The sequence below is a fragment of the Pongo pygmaeus genome, chromosome 17 (genome assembly GCF_028885625.2).
Source record: "Pongo pygmaeus isolate AG05252 chromosome 17, NHGRI_mPonPyg2-v2.0_pri, whole genome shotgun sequence".
NCBI classification, from domain to species: Eukaryota; Metazoa; Chordata; class Mammalia; order Primates; family Hominidae; genus Pongo; species Pongo pygmaeus.
Window position 1 is genome coordinate 89,620,056 of NC_072390.2, and position 16,763 is coordinate 89,636,818.

The following is a 16,763-nucleotide window of genomic DNA, read 5'->3' on the forward strand; positions in this document are numbered from 1 at the left end:
TAGCTGGGCATGGTGGCACGCACGCACCTGTAGCCCCAGCTACTCAGGAGGTTGAGGCAGGAGGATTGCTTGAGCCTAGGAGGCAGAGGTTTCAGCAAGCTGAGACTATACGACTGCACTCCAGCCTGGGCAACAGAGCGAGTGAGAGTGAGAGTGAGAAGCAGAAGCAGAAGAAAAAGAAAGAAGAAAGAAGAGAAGAGAATGCATTACTTTACACATTGTGGAATCTCAGGTATCTGCAGGAGTAAGGAGGGGCAGGAGGAGGGATCCTCCTCCTCAGTGTCTCCCCTCAGACAGTGCAAGCTGCCTGGGAGATCGCAAGGCACCTATGGACTCCTTGGTGTACTCTAGGACCATGGTTCTCAAAGCCTAGTGTGCACCAGAATCACCTGTAAGTTGGGGTGGGGCCCGCATTTCTTACAAGTTCCTCGGGGTGGCTGCTGAGGCTGGTCTAGGGACCAGGGCACTCTGAGGGCCACTGGGCTATACCTGACAAGGAACACCCAGGCCATGCTTCTCTGACTCACTGTGCTGCCAGACACTGGATTTGAACTAAGATGTGTGCTGTGATTCCCCCCACCACCATCCATATTTTCTGTTTACTGTCTGCCATAACAGAATACCATAGACTGACAGCCAGGCACGGTGGATCACGCCTGTAATCCCAGTACTTTGGGAGGCCAAGGCAGGTGGATCACTTGATGTCAGGAGTTTGAGACCAGCCTGGGCAACATGGCAAAACCTGTCTCTCCTAAAAATACAAAAATTAGCTGGGCGTGGTGCAGATGCCTATAATCCCAGCTACTCAGGAGCCTGAGGCAGGAGAATCGCTTGAACCTGGGAGGCAGAGGATGCAGTGAGCCGAGATCACGTCACTGCACTCCAGGCTTGGTGACAGAGGAAGACTTTGTCTATTAAAAAAAAAAAAAAAAAAAAAAAAAAAAACCATAGACTGGGGGGCTTAGACAAAAAGCATTTATTCCTCACAGTCCAGAGGCTGAAGGTCTGAGATCGGGGTGCCCACATGGCCGGGCTCTAGGGAGGATGCTTCTCCAGGGTACAGACTGCTGCCTTCCAGCCACATCCTCATTGGCTGAAGGAGGCTTAGAGGGCTCTCTGCGGGCCTCTTTTGTGTGTTTGTTTTGAGACAGGGTCTTTGTCATCCATGCTGGAGTGCAGTGATATGGCCATGGCTCCCTGTAGCCTCAACCTCCTAGACTCAACTGCTCTTCTTGCCTCACGCTCCTGAGTAGTTGGAAGTACAGGCACACACTATCACATCTGCCAATTTTTTTTTTTTTTGTATTTTTTGTAGAGATGGGCTTTTGTCATGTTGCCCAGGCTGGTCTCAAATTCCTGGGCTCAAGCAATTGCCCGTCTCAGCCTCTCAAAGTGCTGGGATTACACAGCACCTGGCCTGGGGGCCTCTTGCATGAGGGCATTAATCCCATTCATGAGAGCCCCATCCTCATGACCGCCTCCCGAAGGCCCCACCTCCTAGCACTACCACACTGGGGATGAGATTTTGATGTGAATTTTGGGGTGGACTCAAACATTCAGTCCATAATAACCGTGTTTAAAGTGACTGAGCTAAATCACTTACGGGAAAAACAATTTTTAATGTGGAAAAAAAATATCAACTGTTTTGTTGTTGTTTTTAAAGGAAAATTCCTAGGCTTTGAAAGTCTCACCTTTGGAACAGAATAGTGCTGATGCATTCCTGTTGAGAATATTGAGCTACCCAGGTGAATGTGTACTTCATTCTGCTTCCTCACATTTTCTACAACCTCTGAGCTTATCTTGTTTTACCAGCCACAGAGTATGTGTAAGGGTTGCTATGTTTTAAGGCAAGAGCAGAGGAATATTAAAGAACCCAGTCTAAAAGCAGAAAAAGCCAACAGACGCAGAGATTATTTAAAGTTCTAGCACATGTCCGTGTTTAAGATGAACGGGTTCCAAACTGCCCCATTTGCCACTTAACGACCTCCTTTCCCTCCACCCACAGCTGCATTTGGGGAATGGAGCCAGAAGAAACATTTCCCCATGCTTAGTGGTTCTCCTCTTCCTTTTCCTCTGGTAAGTTCTGGAAGGATTCTTATGCAATCAAAGAGCATGAAAAATGACTTGCAAGAGGAAAATAGACAAGTCAAAATAAAAACAAACAAACAAAAAATGTGAAGGGGGTGCATGGGTTCTCCAAAACAGTGCAACTATCATTCTGCGTGGGGAAATCAATGGTCAAGTCAAAGATCTTCAATTGGTCTGTTAGCTACAGAGTTCAAAGCAAATGTGCATCCAGCCTTCCTGTGTTTCTGTGGGCTTTGCTCCGTGCTTTCACTGGCTTTATCTCAAGCCTATCCAACAATTATTTTTGGCTCATTCGATGAACAGCTTTCAGTCAATTTCTTCTGTTTTGAATGCTTAAAGTAGGGTTCATCCTCATGTACCATAGTATTCAGAATATTATTGGAATTATTATTCTGATCAGAATTATTATTCTGATCAGACTCAGTTGATTAAAAATTGACCAGCCATTAGATGGAGTGTAATGTTGGATGGGGGCTGGGGCATTCTAGAGGGGTCAACACAGGCCTTGCTTTTGAGGGTCTCACAGCACCAGGAGGGTGTAATAGACAGAATCATGGTCCCCACAAGGAGGCTGCACATCCTAATTCCCGGAAACCATGACTGTGTTGCTTTACACAGCATCAGGTACTGATAAGTAACGGGTCCTGATATGGGGACAGTTTTTTGAAATATTTGGGTGGGTCCAATGTCCTCCAAAGGGTCCTTCTAAGGAAACAGGGAGATGGGAGAGCCAGAGAAGGAGCTGAGACAACAGAAGCAGAGGTCTGAGGGAGGGAGGCGTGGAGGCGGTGTGCTCCTGGCACTGAGGGTCGGGGAGGGGGCCGTGGCTGAAGGAGGGCAGGCAACCCCCAGGAGATGGAGAATGCAAGGACACAGATGGCCCCTTGCAGCCTGTGGAAGGAATGCAGTTCTGCCATCACCTTGGTTTCAGCCCAGAAGACCCACTTTAGACTCCTCCAGGACCGTAAGGGTATAACCTGCGTTGTTTTAAGCCATGACGTTTGTGGTAGTTTGCAACAGCAGCCATAAGAAACCATATAGAGGAAGAGGGACATAGAGAGGATGTGGAACGAGCCTGAGTGCCCCACATGCCTGCCCCGAGCCTGAGTGCACCTGCCCCAGGCCCAGGTGCAGCAACCTATCCCCAGCTACCTGTCCCCAGCTACCAGCAGGGAGCTCTGACCTTGGCTTCCAAGTGCAGCACAGACAGCCTCGGCCAGGGTTCTCCCACCCCCACTGCTTACCACCAATCCTTAAAGACTCCGGACACATGAAATATTGTGTAAATTCTAGGACGGTATTTTTCAGATGTGGGATCTGAGAAGCAACTCCTCAGTAGGGAACCCACTTAGAGTTCTTCACCGAGGTGAGCAGATAGGCCACACACAGCACCCATGAACAGGAAACTGGGCTAAGGACAAAAAGATTTGTTAACAAGAGATACTTTCCAATAATATTCTGAATACTATAGTACATGAGGATGAGCCCTACATCAAGCATTCAAAACAGAAGAAATTGACTGAAAGCCATTCACTGAATGAGCCAAAAATAATTGTCCAATAGGCTTGGGATAAAGCCTGTGAAAGCATGGAGCAAAGCCCGCAGAAAACACGGGAAGCCTGGATGCACATTTGCTTTCAACTTTGTAGCTAACAGACCAGTTGAAGTTGGTCCTCCCTGTCCTGCACCCTACTTAGAAAGAAACCAAATAGGAGGTAAAATCCAGTCCCCCAAGGTCAGAGGAGTAGAGACTCCCAGTGGCTCAGAGCATAACCGTTGTTCAGCGAGATTCTTTACTTGGCAAAGAGATACAAGACTTGATTTACTTTAGCTTTTGTGATGGGGACTGTGGCCACAGGAAAGAGGACCAGGGATTGTTGGGTTGAACTCTACACATCATTTATCCAACAAGCTCTGAGCACCAGTGTACGAGGTGCTATGCCAGGTGATGAGATACAATGGTGCAAGAAGCAGTTCTGGGCCCTGCAGAACTCCACCATATGGAGTAGAGGGGAAGGAAGTGAAGCACCCACAAAGATGTAAGTAATTACTTATAACAGAAAGTGTGGCAGAATAACTTGAGACCCCATGGGACATATGTGGTGTGCAACTGGTGGTCTTGTCTTGCTCAGCAGACTGCTTGGCTAGAGTGTGCAAATTAACAAAGCTTTGAGGATATCTTGGGAGAAAATGGTTGCTTCTGCTTAAGAGGAGATTTGGAGGGTTAGAGAGGGAAATAATAGGAATTAAACAGCTTCCCTAGGGAAAAGTATGTTGGAGAAAGAACAGAAACAAAAAGGGATTTCTAAAATCCCTAAGGGATTTTAGAAATTCATGTGGTTTGCAATATAATATCCTTCTCCATCTTTTCAGACATATTCATAAAATTGACATTACTTTTCCATGCTTCTGGAGTTGGTGGAGAGAGTTTTGAGTTGCAAGGATATGGTAAGTCTGTCAGTTAAGATTCTGCTTAGCCTATGTATAACAGAACTATCCAAAATAATAGTAGCTTAAATGACATGTGTATTCCTCTCTTGTGTAAAGGCAGTCCAAGGCTGATATGGCAGGTCCATGATAAGATCCAGGCTCCTTCCAGTTTTCTGCTTCACTATCTAAGCAGTGGCTTCCATACTTAAGGAAACATCTTTATCCATCATGGCTGCTGGAGCTTCAGTCATCACATCTGCCTTCCAGGCAGCTAGAAAGGAGGAAGGGTGGCTGGGCATGGTGGCTCATGCCTGTAATCCCAGCACTTTGGAAGGCCGAGGCGGGCAGATCACCTGAGGTCAGGAGTTCGAGATGAGCCTGACCAACACGGAGAAACCCCGCCTCTACTAAAAATACAAAATTAGCCGGGTGTGGTGGTGCATGCCTGTAATCCCAGCTACTTGGGAGGCTGGGTCAGGAGAATTGCTTGAACCCAGGAGGCGGAGGTTGCAGTGAGCCAAGATCGCACCATTGCACTCCAGCCTGGGCAACAAGAGTGAAACTCTGTCTCAGAAAAAATAATAATAATAATAAATAAATAAATAATAAATAAATAGAAAAGAGAAGAAAGAAGGGGGAAGGGCAAAAAAGATATACCAATTCTCTCAATAAAATAAGGTTTCTGATATTAAGGAAGAAGAGAATGGCCACTGAAGGCCAAATAAACAGTCTCTGCTTCACTTAGTCCAACCTATAAATGGGGGTGGAGTAAAACCAAGAGGGGCAGCCCAAAAATCCCCATGTGAGTTACAAATGTGACAAAGCTGCAGTGATGAGATACACAAAGGCAGTTGGAGCTGACTTGGATTGCATGGGCTCTGAGAGGCTTCCTAGAGGAAAGTATGCAGTGTGTGAACTGAGCCTTGAGGCATGTATGAGAGTCCACCAGGTGAAAGGGGAATGGCATTCCAGTGGAGAAACAACCAAAGAACAGAAGCTGAGTGGCACTTTCCAAACTCTCACACCCCAGGCTCTTCTTATTCCATTTCTGTCCTGGCTGGGTTTCCTGCAGGGGAAGCCTGCAGCCCAGCCCTCTGCAAGTGGCTCTCGGAAGTCACCAGCAGCCTGCTTATCCCCAAAGCCCAAGACCAAGCCCCAGGCCTTGCCCGCACTACAGAGCCTCTGCAGGATTAAGCCTGCACGCCACCCTCTGGCTCTCCTCCCATCTCCATTGCTGCTGCCTCTCCTTCTGAAGAGGGAATAACTCACACTGTTTACAACAGCACCCCCAGCCACATCTGGAAACCTGTCCCCAAACGGCCAGCATGGAGGATTTGAATCAGCCTGCTCTGTGAACCCGTGGACCTGGGCTGCCAAAGTCTTCTCACTTCCAAAGATGAGTCTGTGTGTGTGTATGAACTTCATAGGACCAAGTTCTTTTCAAGAAACACTCTAGTACAAGAAAATAAATCTAAGTGTGTGTGTAAATGAGGCCATGGATATGCTGGTTAGCTTGATTTAATCATGCTACATCGTATACATATTTCAAAACATCACATTGTACACATGTGTCAAAATCATGTATTAAAACATTACATTGTATACATGTATCAAAACATGAATATAACATAATGTATACAATTATGATTTGTCAATCAGAAATTTAAAAAATATATATAATTTTCTGAGACAGGGTCTCACTATGCCACCCAGGCTATAGTGGTGCAGTGGCACGATCATGACTCACTGTAGCCTCAACCTTCCAGGCTCAAGTGATCTTCCCACCTTAGCTGCAGGAGTAGCTGGGACTACAGTCACACACCACCATACCTGGCTAATGTTTTGTATTTTCTTTTGGTAGAAACAGGGTTTAAACATATTGCTCAGGCTGGTGTCAAACTCCTGGGCTCAAGCAATCTGCGTACCTCAGTTTCCCAAAATGCTGGCATTACAAGTGTGAGCCACTGAACCCAGCCAGAAATTTTAAAAATTAATTAAAAATAATAAATAAATTCATAGAGATGATGAGGAACTACATTCCTGAGACTAGAAGAAAGAACACAGACCTATCAGTAAAAACTTTCTCCTATTTCTTGGCTATTTGCACATATTACTTAAGGTGTCTGGCCAAGACTTTGCACCATTTTTCCTTCCGTGTTGTTGCTCTTTCTCCTGTTGATTGATTTCAACTTTTTTATGTATTCTGCATAGAATCTATTATCATAGCTGGGTGTGGTGGCTCACGCCTGTAATCCCAGCACTTTGGGAGGCTGAGGCGGGTGGATCATGAAGTCAAGCGATCGAGACTATCCTGGCCAACATGGTGAAACCCCATCTCTACTAAAAATACACGAATTAGCTGGGCATGGTGGCATGTACCTGTAGTCCCAGCTACTTGGGAGGCTGAGGCAAGAGAATCGCTTGAACCCGGGATGCAGAGGTTACAGGGAGCCAAGATCGTGCCGTTGCACTCCAGCCTGGCAACAGAGTGAGACTCTGTCTCAAAACAAAACAAAAACAAAACAAAACAAAACAAATCTATTATCATATCAATGTATTGCAAACACTTTCTTCTACTCTGTGGCTTGCCAAATCACTCTTACTGGTCATTTTTGAACATATAAGTGGTTGATTTTAATATAGCTCAATTTATCAAACGTTTCCTTTATGATTAGTATACTTAATGTCCTATTTAATATATCTTTTAGTACTCAATACAGATACCAACCTACAAAAACAAAAACCAGTCATCTTCAGAAGAAACCTGTGCAATAACATTTGTCTGTCCTTAGCTGAGGGATGGAGAAGTATTGGCATCTCTCTTCTCTAATCAGCACATTTTTTTTTTTATTGTAGTAAAATACATGTAACATACAATTTACTGTTTAAATCATTTTAAAGTGTACAATTCCATGGTATTAAGTACATTCACAATCTTGGACAATCATTACCACTACCTAGTTCCAGAACTTTCTCATCACCCCAAAAGGAACCCACGAACCAGTCCCTTTCCACTTCTGTCTCCTCCTGCCCACTGGCAACCATGGATCCACTTTCCCTTGCTCTGGATTTGCAGACTCTGGCTATTACATGTAAATGAGATCATAGGATACATGGCCATTTGTGCCTGAGCTTCTTCCGCTCTGCGTTATGTGATCAAGGTTCATCCACATTGTGGCCTGTGTCAGTGCCACACTCTTTTTTATGGCTGGATGACACACCATTGTGTGGAGAGATGGCATTTTGTTTATAGAGCTGCTGATGGGCCTTTGTGTTGTTTCCACCTCATGGCTATTGTGAATGATGATACTATGAACATTGGCTTACAAATGTTTGTTTGAACATCTATTTTCAATTCTTTTCAGTATATACCTAAAAGTAGAATTGCTGGGCAGTATGGCAATTCTGTTTTTAACTTTGAGGAACTGCCAAACCATTTTCCACAGCAGCTGCACCATTTTACATTTCTGCTAGCAGCATATGAGGATTCTAATTTCTCCACATCCTCACCAATACTTGTTCTTTTCTGGTTGTTGATTATTATTATGACCATCCTAGTGGGTATGATGTGATAACTCATTATGATTGATTGATTGATTGATTTTAGATAGTCTTGCTCTGTTGTCCAGGCTGGAGTGCAGTGGTGTGATTTCAGCTCACTGCAACCTCCACCTCCCAGGTTCAAGCGATTCTCGTGACTCAGCCTCCCAAGTAGCTTGGATTACAGTGTGTGCCACCACATCCAGCTATTTTTTTGTATTTTTAGTAGATATGGAATCTCACCATGTTGCCCAGGCTGGTCTCGAACTCCTGAACTCAGGTGATCCACCCATCTCAGCCTCCCAATGTGCTGGGATGACAGGCATGAGCCACCACACCCAGCTCTCATGGTTTTGATGTGCATTTCCCTGATGACTAATGATGTTGAGCATCTTTTGGTGTGCTGTTGGGCATTCGTATGCCCAACACTGGCTATGCCGATGAGGATCAGGTGTAGGTCCTAGGTGGCTTATCTAATCAGCAATTTTAAAAAGTTGTTATTTCATCATTTTCAGAGGTCAACTAGAGGAATATGAATTTGATCTATACCACTTGTATTCTTTTTCTATTTTTTTCTAAAAAATATGAAGTTTTCCTCTCATTTTGAGAACTTTTTATCAAATCAAATCAAATACATATCTGTCATCACCGTGGAGGAAAGATAAGAAAATGACTTCCATTGAGAAACAATTTTGCAACAACCCTGGACTTTTTTTTATTGACTAAACATTTTGTCTCTTTTCCAGGAAAGGAATGGCAACGTTTTCCTCTAACTGCATGTTTGGCAGCCTATTTCTGTGTGGTACCCTTAGTCCCCAAGAATAAGCCATCAGAAGACCTGCATAGCTAAAATCAGCATTCATGGCACTGGTCACTCCTCATCCTAAAAATGCCAGCGTTGTTTTGTCTCCCGCTGCCTCACACCAGGCACACTCTCCATTTCTCAAGGCAAGTAATACATACACAATTATGGCTTAAATATAATTCAGCAAATCAAGAGAATGTATATGCTGCCTAGGTTTACAACTCAAAGACATCTATTCATGCTGGAAGAGGAGAGAAAAAAATGAAAAACAACAACAACACAGAGATTACAGGCATGTGCCTAAATCGAATTTAACAATCCCTCCCTCACCACCACCTACTTGGGAGTGGTATAAATAGGGCATTCTCTTTTGCTGTCTAGGACTGCTTGATTTTTCTTTGAACTATAGAGATGAAGTATCAATAATGAGAGAGTTCCTGCACCATACAGACCAAGAACTTTCTCATTTGGAATCAAATATAATCTAGCAACTCCCTCTTAGAACCCAGTGCCTTCCAGGTGAAGCCCAAGCCACATGATGCGATCACATGCAGGTGCTCAGGCGACGCTCCCAGGTGAGCTAAACTTTAAGTCATCTCAGGCCAGAAAGCAGCCCTGGGAGGGAAGAAGCCATCTTGGAAGTGGATCCTCCTGCCTCATCTGTTCTAGACTCAGACATAGAAGGAGGGCTTCCCCACTGCAGGTTTTCCAAACTCTGACTCCAGAATCCGTGAGCATCACAAAAAATGGTTGCTTTTATGTCACTAAGTTTGGGTGATTTTTTTACAAAGCAGTAGCAACTATGACAAACTGACACATTTATAATATTATGTCTTCAAATACACAGACGTTGCAGGTCTTTGCACTAACCTGTCTCCTTTCTATCCTTTTTTTATTTTTATTTTTATTTTTTATTTTTTTTGAGACAGAGTTTCACTCTTGTTGCCCAGGCTCGGGTGCAATGGCACAATCTTGGCTCATTGCAATCTCTGCCTCCCGGGTTCAAGCGATTCTCCTGCCTCAGCCTCCTGAGTAGCTGGATTACAAGTGCCCACCCCCACATCTGGCTAATTTTTTGTATTTTTATTACAGACGGGGTTTCACCATGTTGGCCAGGCTGGTCTCCGCCTGCCTCAGCCTCCCAAAGTGCTGGGATTACAGGTGTAAGCTACCTGGCTTTCTATCCTTTTTTAAAATTATGTAATTTTCTGCATAAAGGATATACACATCTTATGTTAAATTTATTGCTACTTTATTTTGTTCTTGTTGTTACTGTTATAAATGGCAACTCTTTCAATTACATTTTCTTTTTTTTTTTTTTTTTAATTTTTTTTGAGACGGAGTCTCGCTCTGTCGCCCAGGCTGGAGTGCAGTGGCGCGATCTCGGCTCACTGCAAGCTCCGCCTCCCGGGTTCACGCCATTCTCCTGCCTCAGCCTCCCGAGTAGCTGGGACTACAGGTGCCCGCCACCACGCCTGGCTAATTTTTTGTATTTTTAGTAGAGATGGGGTTTCACTGTGTTAGCCAAGATGGTCTCGATCTCCTGACATCATGATCCACCCGCCTCGGCCTCCCAAGGTGCTGGGATTACAGGCGTGAGCCACCGTGCCCGGCTCAATTACATTTTCTAACCACTTGTTGCTTCCAGCAAAACTGCTACATTTAATACAATTAATTGGTTCTTTTTGTTTTTAAATTTGGGGTTTTGTTTTAAATGTATCCATCCTAATTGAAACTATGTACTCTTTGACCAGTATCTCCCCATACCCCCAGCCCTCATAACCACCACTTTATTCTCTGCTTCTCAGAGTTTGACTTCTTCAGATTCCACATGAAAGCGAGGTCATGCAGTATTTGTCTTTCTGTGTCTGGCTCATTTCACTTAGTGTAATGTCCTCCAGGTTCATCCAGTGAGTTTTCTAAAAACAAATTCTTTTTGTTTTCTACTTAGACAATCATATGATCCAAAAAATAATGACAGTTTTCTTTCCTTCTTCTGGTACTTAAACTTTGATTTCTTTTTCTTATGTTGCTACATTGGCTAGGACTTTCATCCAGGGTGGTGAGGATTTCTCCCCACTGTGGCATTTTTGTTTTCTATTTGCTTTACTTCATATTTAGCTCCTTTCTTCATCATTTCCTTTTTTTAAAATTGAATTTATCAAGGTTTCTTTAGTTTTCCTCTTTCTTTCTTTGTTAGAAAGTTACAGTTTCGATTTCTATTTTAACACACATTCCTAATTTTAAAACCTCTAAATGTTAACCCCCTACTTACCTGCCCCTAAGGGCAGGCTCAACATTCCAGAATATTCTGTCCAGATAGCTCTGGATCAAACTGCTCTGGATGAAAAGACATCAGGAATAGCAGCGTTTTCCAATTCAGGGGTTCTGGTTTCTGGGGTTTCTTCCCAAGCTGTCATGCTAAAAAAAAAAGGCTTAAGACAATTTAGCATATATTAATTATTGTATGTGATTCATTATTCAACACTGATTCCACCCAGGATTATTGATAAGGTGTATGTCACAGCTGTTTCTCTCTTTCCTACTCAATGGTCACAACACCTGCCTACACCTGGGTGCCAGGTATTGTCCCCTAGTGAGTCACCACCAGATTCCCATCTTCAAATGGCATCTAGCAAGCAGCCCACGACCCATCTCCCAATTTTCCACTACAATACTGGGGAGTATGAGCACTCCTATTGCCAATCTCCTTAGCTAAACTAAATAAACACAACTCATGTTTCCCTAAAATGGCATCCAAGTGGTCAGAACCATTTGGATATTTCTTGATGAAACAGAAGACATACAAACCGTGAAAAGCATGGAATTTTAATTTTGATAATAGGTGACAGCTTGGCTTTTCTCCCAACGTGGTCTAGTTTACTTGGATTTCCTAACTTAACTCCTTTAGATTTTCCTAGCTAAGCTAAAAGTCTTTCCCTTCCTTTGGAGAATAGGTCTCCCTTGACTACTCTGGAATTCATTTCTTCTCACTCAAAAGCTAATGAAAATTTCTTATTTTCTTAAAAAAAGAAAAAAAAAACCCCACTCCCTCAGAATGTCTTCACTCCAAATTCCCTCCTACTTCCCACATCATTTTTGATTATCTTAGTTCCATTCTTGTTTCCCTAAATCAGTCATTTTTAAGAGCTAAAACTTATCTAGGTTTCCTACCATATGCTATTGTCTTCTTTTTTTCCTGTGTGCCTCTCTCACTCACTGCTCCCAGAAACCAGTCCCCTTCTTGGATACACCCGTTGGTCATTCTTTCACAGAGGGAATGGCCTGGCAAACATCTTAGACTGCAAATATCTTTATTTCACCCTCACTCTTGAAGGATAATCTAGCTGAGTATACAATTCGAGGATGAGAGCTATTTTGTCTCATTAAAAAAAAAAAAAAGTTATTTGCTGGTGTTTAATATAGGTTGAGCATCTTTAAGCCAAGAATCTGAAATGCTCCAAAACCTGAAACTTATGTGTGCGGATATGACACTCAAAGAAACTCTCACTGGAGGATTTTGGCTTTTTTTTTTTTTTTTTTTTTTTTTTTTTTGAGACGGAGTCTCGCTCTGTCGCCCAGGCTGGAGTGCAGTGGTGCAATCTCAGCTCACTGTAAGGTCTGCCTCCCGGGTTCACGCCATTCTCCTGCCTCAGCGTCCCAAGTAGCTGGGACCACAGGTGCCCGCCACCACGCCTGCTCAATGCGTAAGTATAATGCAAATATTCCAAAATCCAAAAAAAGTCAAGATCTGAAACCGTTCTGGTGCCAAGCATTGTGGGTAAGGGATACTCAGCCTGTATTTGCCGATGAGAAATCTGGTATTACTCTAATTGTCATTCCGTGGTAAGAGATGTGCTATTTTTCTCTGAAGTTTATCTTTGATATTTAATAGTTATGATGAGTCTAAGTGTGAGGCTGCTTCTGTTTTTCCTGATTTGGACCTCACATGCTTTTCAACATGAAGACTTAAGTCTTTCTTAAATTTTAAAACATGGCTGGGCATGATGTCTGAAGCCTGTAATCCCAGCACTTTGAGAGGCTGAGGCAGGTGGATCACCTAAGGCCAGGATTCCAGACCAGCCTGGCCAACATGGTGAAACCCCATCTCTGCTTAAAAAAAAAAAAAAAAAAAAATTAGCTGGGCGTGGTGGCAGGGGCCTCTAATCCCAGCTACTTGTGAGGCCGAGGCAGGAGAATTGCTTGAACTAGGTAGGTGGAGGTTGCAGTGAGCTGAGATTGCACTGCTGCACTCCAGCCTGGGCGACAGAGCGAGACTCTGTCTCAAAAAAATAAAAAAATAAAATTCTAAAAATTTTTAGCCTTTATTTTTTCAAATACTTTGTCTTCCCCATGCTCTGCATGCCTTCCCTCTGAAGGAAGCTCTGGGTTCGATTATGTCTAAGCCAGTTTACATTTCCTCTGGGCATGTGTTGGAAGTTTTCCCTTCGTGTCCCACGCTGTTCTGTGTCCCTCCTGCAGTTCCCTCTGCCGCGTCCTGTCCCATGTTCCTGGTGGCTTCTGCAGACCTGCCTTCCTGCTTGCATATGCTCTCAGTCGCGGCTGGTTTACTGTGTGGTGCATCAGTTGAGTTTTCATGATCACAACCACATTTGTTAATAGAATTTCTACTCATTCCTTTTTAATTTTGCCTGTACATTTTTCATCCCCTCTCCTCTCTTAAGACTTCAAGCACAGTTTTGTTGACATCTCCTCCAGATTCTTCCAGGGTGTGCTTTATTCTCATTGCTACATCCAGCCACTGGCACCAAGCAGTTTGTTCCCCACGTGATGTGTAATACTTGGCTTCAGTGTGAGCTAGTTCCATATGTAGATGTGCACCTGCCCTGGGGCGTGGGACATCCGCAGAGCTCCCAGGTTTCCTCATCTCTGGGCCAGTTTCCCATGTTCTTTTCTCAGCTTGTAGGCAGTGTGAATTCAAAGCCCACACCTTCAAATGGCCCAGGATTCCGCCAATGCTTTTTCCATGCCTGGCGTGGAAGGGATGCCTCTGAGCTGTGTCCACCGTCAGATGGGCAGACTTTTCTAACTCCCAGATCACAGTTGGGGCGATCCTCCTGGCTCCCTCATGAATGACAAATCCCAGCTCTGTGCGGAGTGTGGGGCATAAGGCAGGGGACAGAGGACAGCTGTGGGCTCAACTCCTTCCTCCAGGCAGGTGGAGGCAGAGCTCTGAGTGCTTCACAGTCCACTGAGTTCCCATCTTGGTTCTCAGCTGTGGCTTGGAGTTGCCTTCATTCTGGCGCTAGGGAATTTGAAGCGAGGATCTGAATTTCCAAATATTTTGTTACTTTATGGAGCATATTTATGTGTTTGGAGCAGGGCCACTCTGTGAGGGGTTGATCTCCCTATCAGCTCTATCCACCATGGGGGTTATGGGGGCAGAACTGGAATTCTCAATTCATAATATAACCAAGTTGAGCTTGAAAGAAAAACCCAAGGATGTTACGTCCTGGTGCTAGCAGTGGGCGCTTCGAGTCTGAGAGCTGTTGCGTTTCCCTGGATGGTGGAAGGGGTCATCTCTGCCTCTCCTTCCATTTTTAGGATCCAACCTTGTGCCTGGCCCCGCCTGGGTGCCCACACAGCAGACAGCTGCCCCTTGCTCATGCTTTACAGACGTCATCTCTAATTCTCATAACTTTTTGAAGTAGATGTTATAGCTTTTGTTCCTTTTTAAAATTTACCATTTTGTGCTAAAATACATTTGAAGTAAAATGTACCATCGTAACCATTTTTAAGTGTATATTTCAGGATGGAATACATCCGTGCCGTTGTGCAACCTTCACCACCGCCCATCTCCAGAACTCTCTTCATCTTGCAAAACTGAAACTCAGCCCCGGGTGCCCATCTCCCTCCCCGCCCTGGCATCCACCCTCTACTTTCTGTGTCTCTGATCTTGACTGGAAGTAGGTATGTACTTAGTCCGCATTTTAAAGTGCAGAGCCTGGGACCCAGTGAGATAAAGTCAAGTGCCTGTGATCACTCGATAGAAAATGGCAAAGCTGGGCATCTCACCCGAGGTCTGTGTCCACAGCCCCTGCCTTGGTGCATCTTTCAAGTGAGTGCTGAGGAGGAAAGGGGATTACGCTGCACAACCTCAGTGGTGAGATGAGATGAACGGGTGGAAACTAAATGTAAGGAATGAGTGAAAAGACGCCAGTGAGCCTCCTGGAAGGGCAGCAAGTTCCCAGACATTCGAAGAATCGAAGTCTTGAAAGGATGACCCAGCAGGGACAGGGCAGAGGGGACCCTGCCACAGCTGAGCGATGGCCTAGATGCTCGTTCTGGGTGCTGTCCCTTCTGGGACTCTAGCGAAACTGTTTTCCTGTCTATTCAGTCTGCCATTCATTGGACTATAATGCCCCGTTTCATCTGATTGATGACCCAAATAGCTTCAAGTAGCTCTCCGCGGGTGGCCAGCCACCCTGGAGGGTGTCCAGTTACAGGAGCTGAGCACACTGGACGCCTTTTCTCTTCCACAGTGGGCAATGCACGGTGGATCCCCCCTCGACAGGATTAATGAGAGCTTTGGTTGCAGGGCCCCCCGCCTGTTGCCACGTGACAGTCTCACAAACTCACCCGGGAGGAGAGAGGAGAAGCCCATCAGGTCACTGAAGTGGGCAGTAGAACCCAGGAAAGGAAGAAAGAAAGGAGAGAGGGGGAGGGGGTACAGAGACAGAGCCATTGAAAGTGTTTTCCAACAGTGGACTTGGATCGGCTTCCCCTGCCCCTGCGGCAGGGAGCTCGCTGTGCCTGCGCGACTGCAGTACTGACAATTCATCCCTGTCCAAGGAGAGTCAAGTGGGGGTCCATGAGGCGAGACCTGCTGGCACTCAGGGTGCGTGGGGCCTGGCCCCGTGTCCAAGTGCCCCCTCCTTACTGAGGAGTTGGGTTGCCAGGTGCAGCGGCACTTTCTCTCAGCCGCGTTTAGAGCTGAGTTACCAGGTTCTGTGTGAGAAGGGAGTCCACGCCTGAGCCTGTGGGACAGATCTCGGTTGGAGCAGGTGGTCTGTGCCCCTCCTCACCCCATCTGTCCTTGCTTGGTCTCACCTTAGCTTCCCAGCCTTCCCAGGGCCCTGGTCTCATCCTCACCCTAAAGCAGGCCCTTCCACCTGAGGTGCCTTCACACTGAGATGCCTGCTGATCTTCCCAGGACCCTCATCTCAGTGGCTCTAAGCTGTTTGCCTTCACCCTGGACCCCCAGGAGGGCAGTGGATGAAGAACAAAGAGCAACAACTTTGCTGCCAGCACCAAAAGCCCTCTGCTGACTTCCTCAAGTCCTCTTTTGCAGATATCTACACAGGGCCTTGAAAGAAAAAAGAACTAGAATTATGAACAAATCTCTGATGTGGTGGCTGCTTTCATTCTAGTCCCAACGCCCCTGAAGACAGTTGGGAAGGACCAGCTTTTCCCCTGTAGCCCTGGGGGACACCTGCCCTAACAGCCCTGGTCCGCAGCTCCCAGCTGGGATGGCTGGAAGCGGTGTGGCTCCAAGCCATCCTCTCTCTGCACAGGCATGGGTTTTCAAACACAACCCTGGTGCCGTGCGTGCAAAGGGAAGACGACCTGCCATCCTGTGGTTTTTGTCTTAGGAAGGTCCTCCCCGCTGGAGGGAGCATAAGGATTCCAGGATTAACAGGGGGAAGAGGATATGAAGCCCCGATAGGGCGGCTTCATCCCAGACAGAGAGCAACTTCAACTTTGGAGAATGCTCTTGTGGCTGTCTACAGCTATTTACATCCTGAACCCTCTCCTTCTGCTCATTTATTATTATTATTATTATTATTATTATTATATTATTATTATTATTATTATTATATATTTTTTGAGACAGAGTCTTGCCGTGTTGCCCAGGTGGAGTGCAGTGGCTCAATCTCTG

General features: G+C 45.3%; 1 long non-coding RNA gene across 1 annotated transcript; it reads left to right on the forward strand.

Moving 5' to 3' along the window:
• The first annotated feature begins 12,486 nt into the window (after positions 1 to 12,486).
• On the forward strand, positions 12,487 to 16,224 carry LOC129019177 (uncharacterized). The gene is made up of 2 exons (XR_008495531.2): positions 12,487 to 12,570; positions 14,636 to 16,224. It is a non-coding gene; the product is annotated as an uncharacterized LOC129019177 (long non-coding RNA).
• The last annotated feature ends 539 nt before the right edge of the window (positions 16,225 to 16,763 follow it).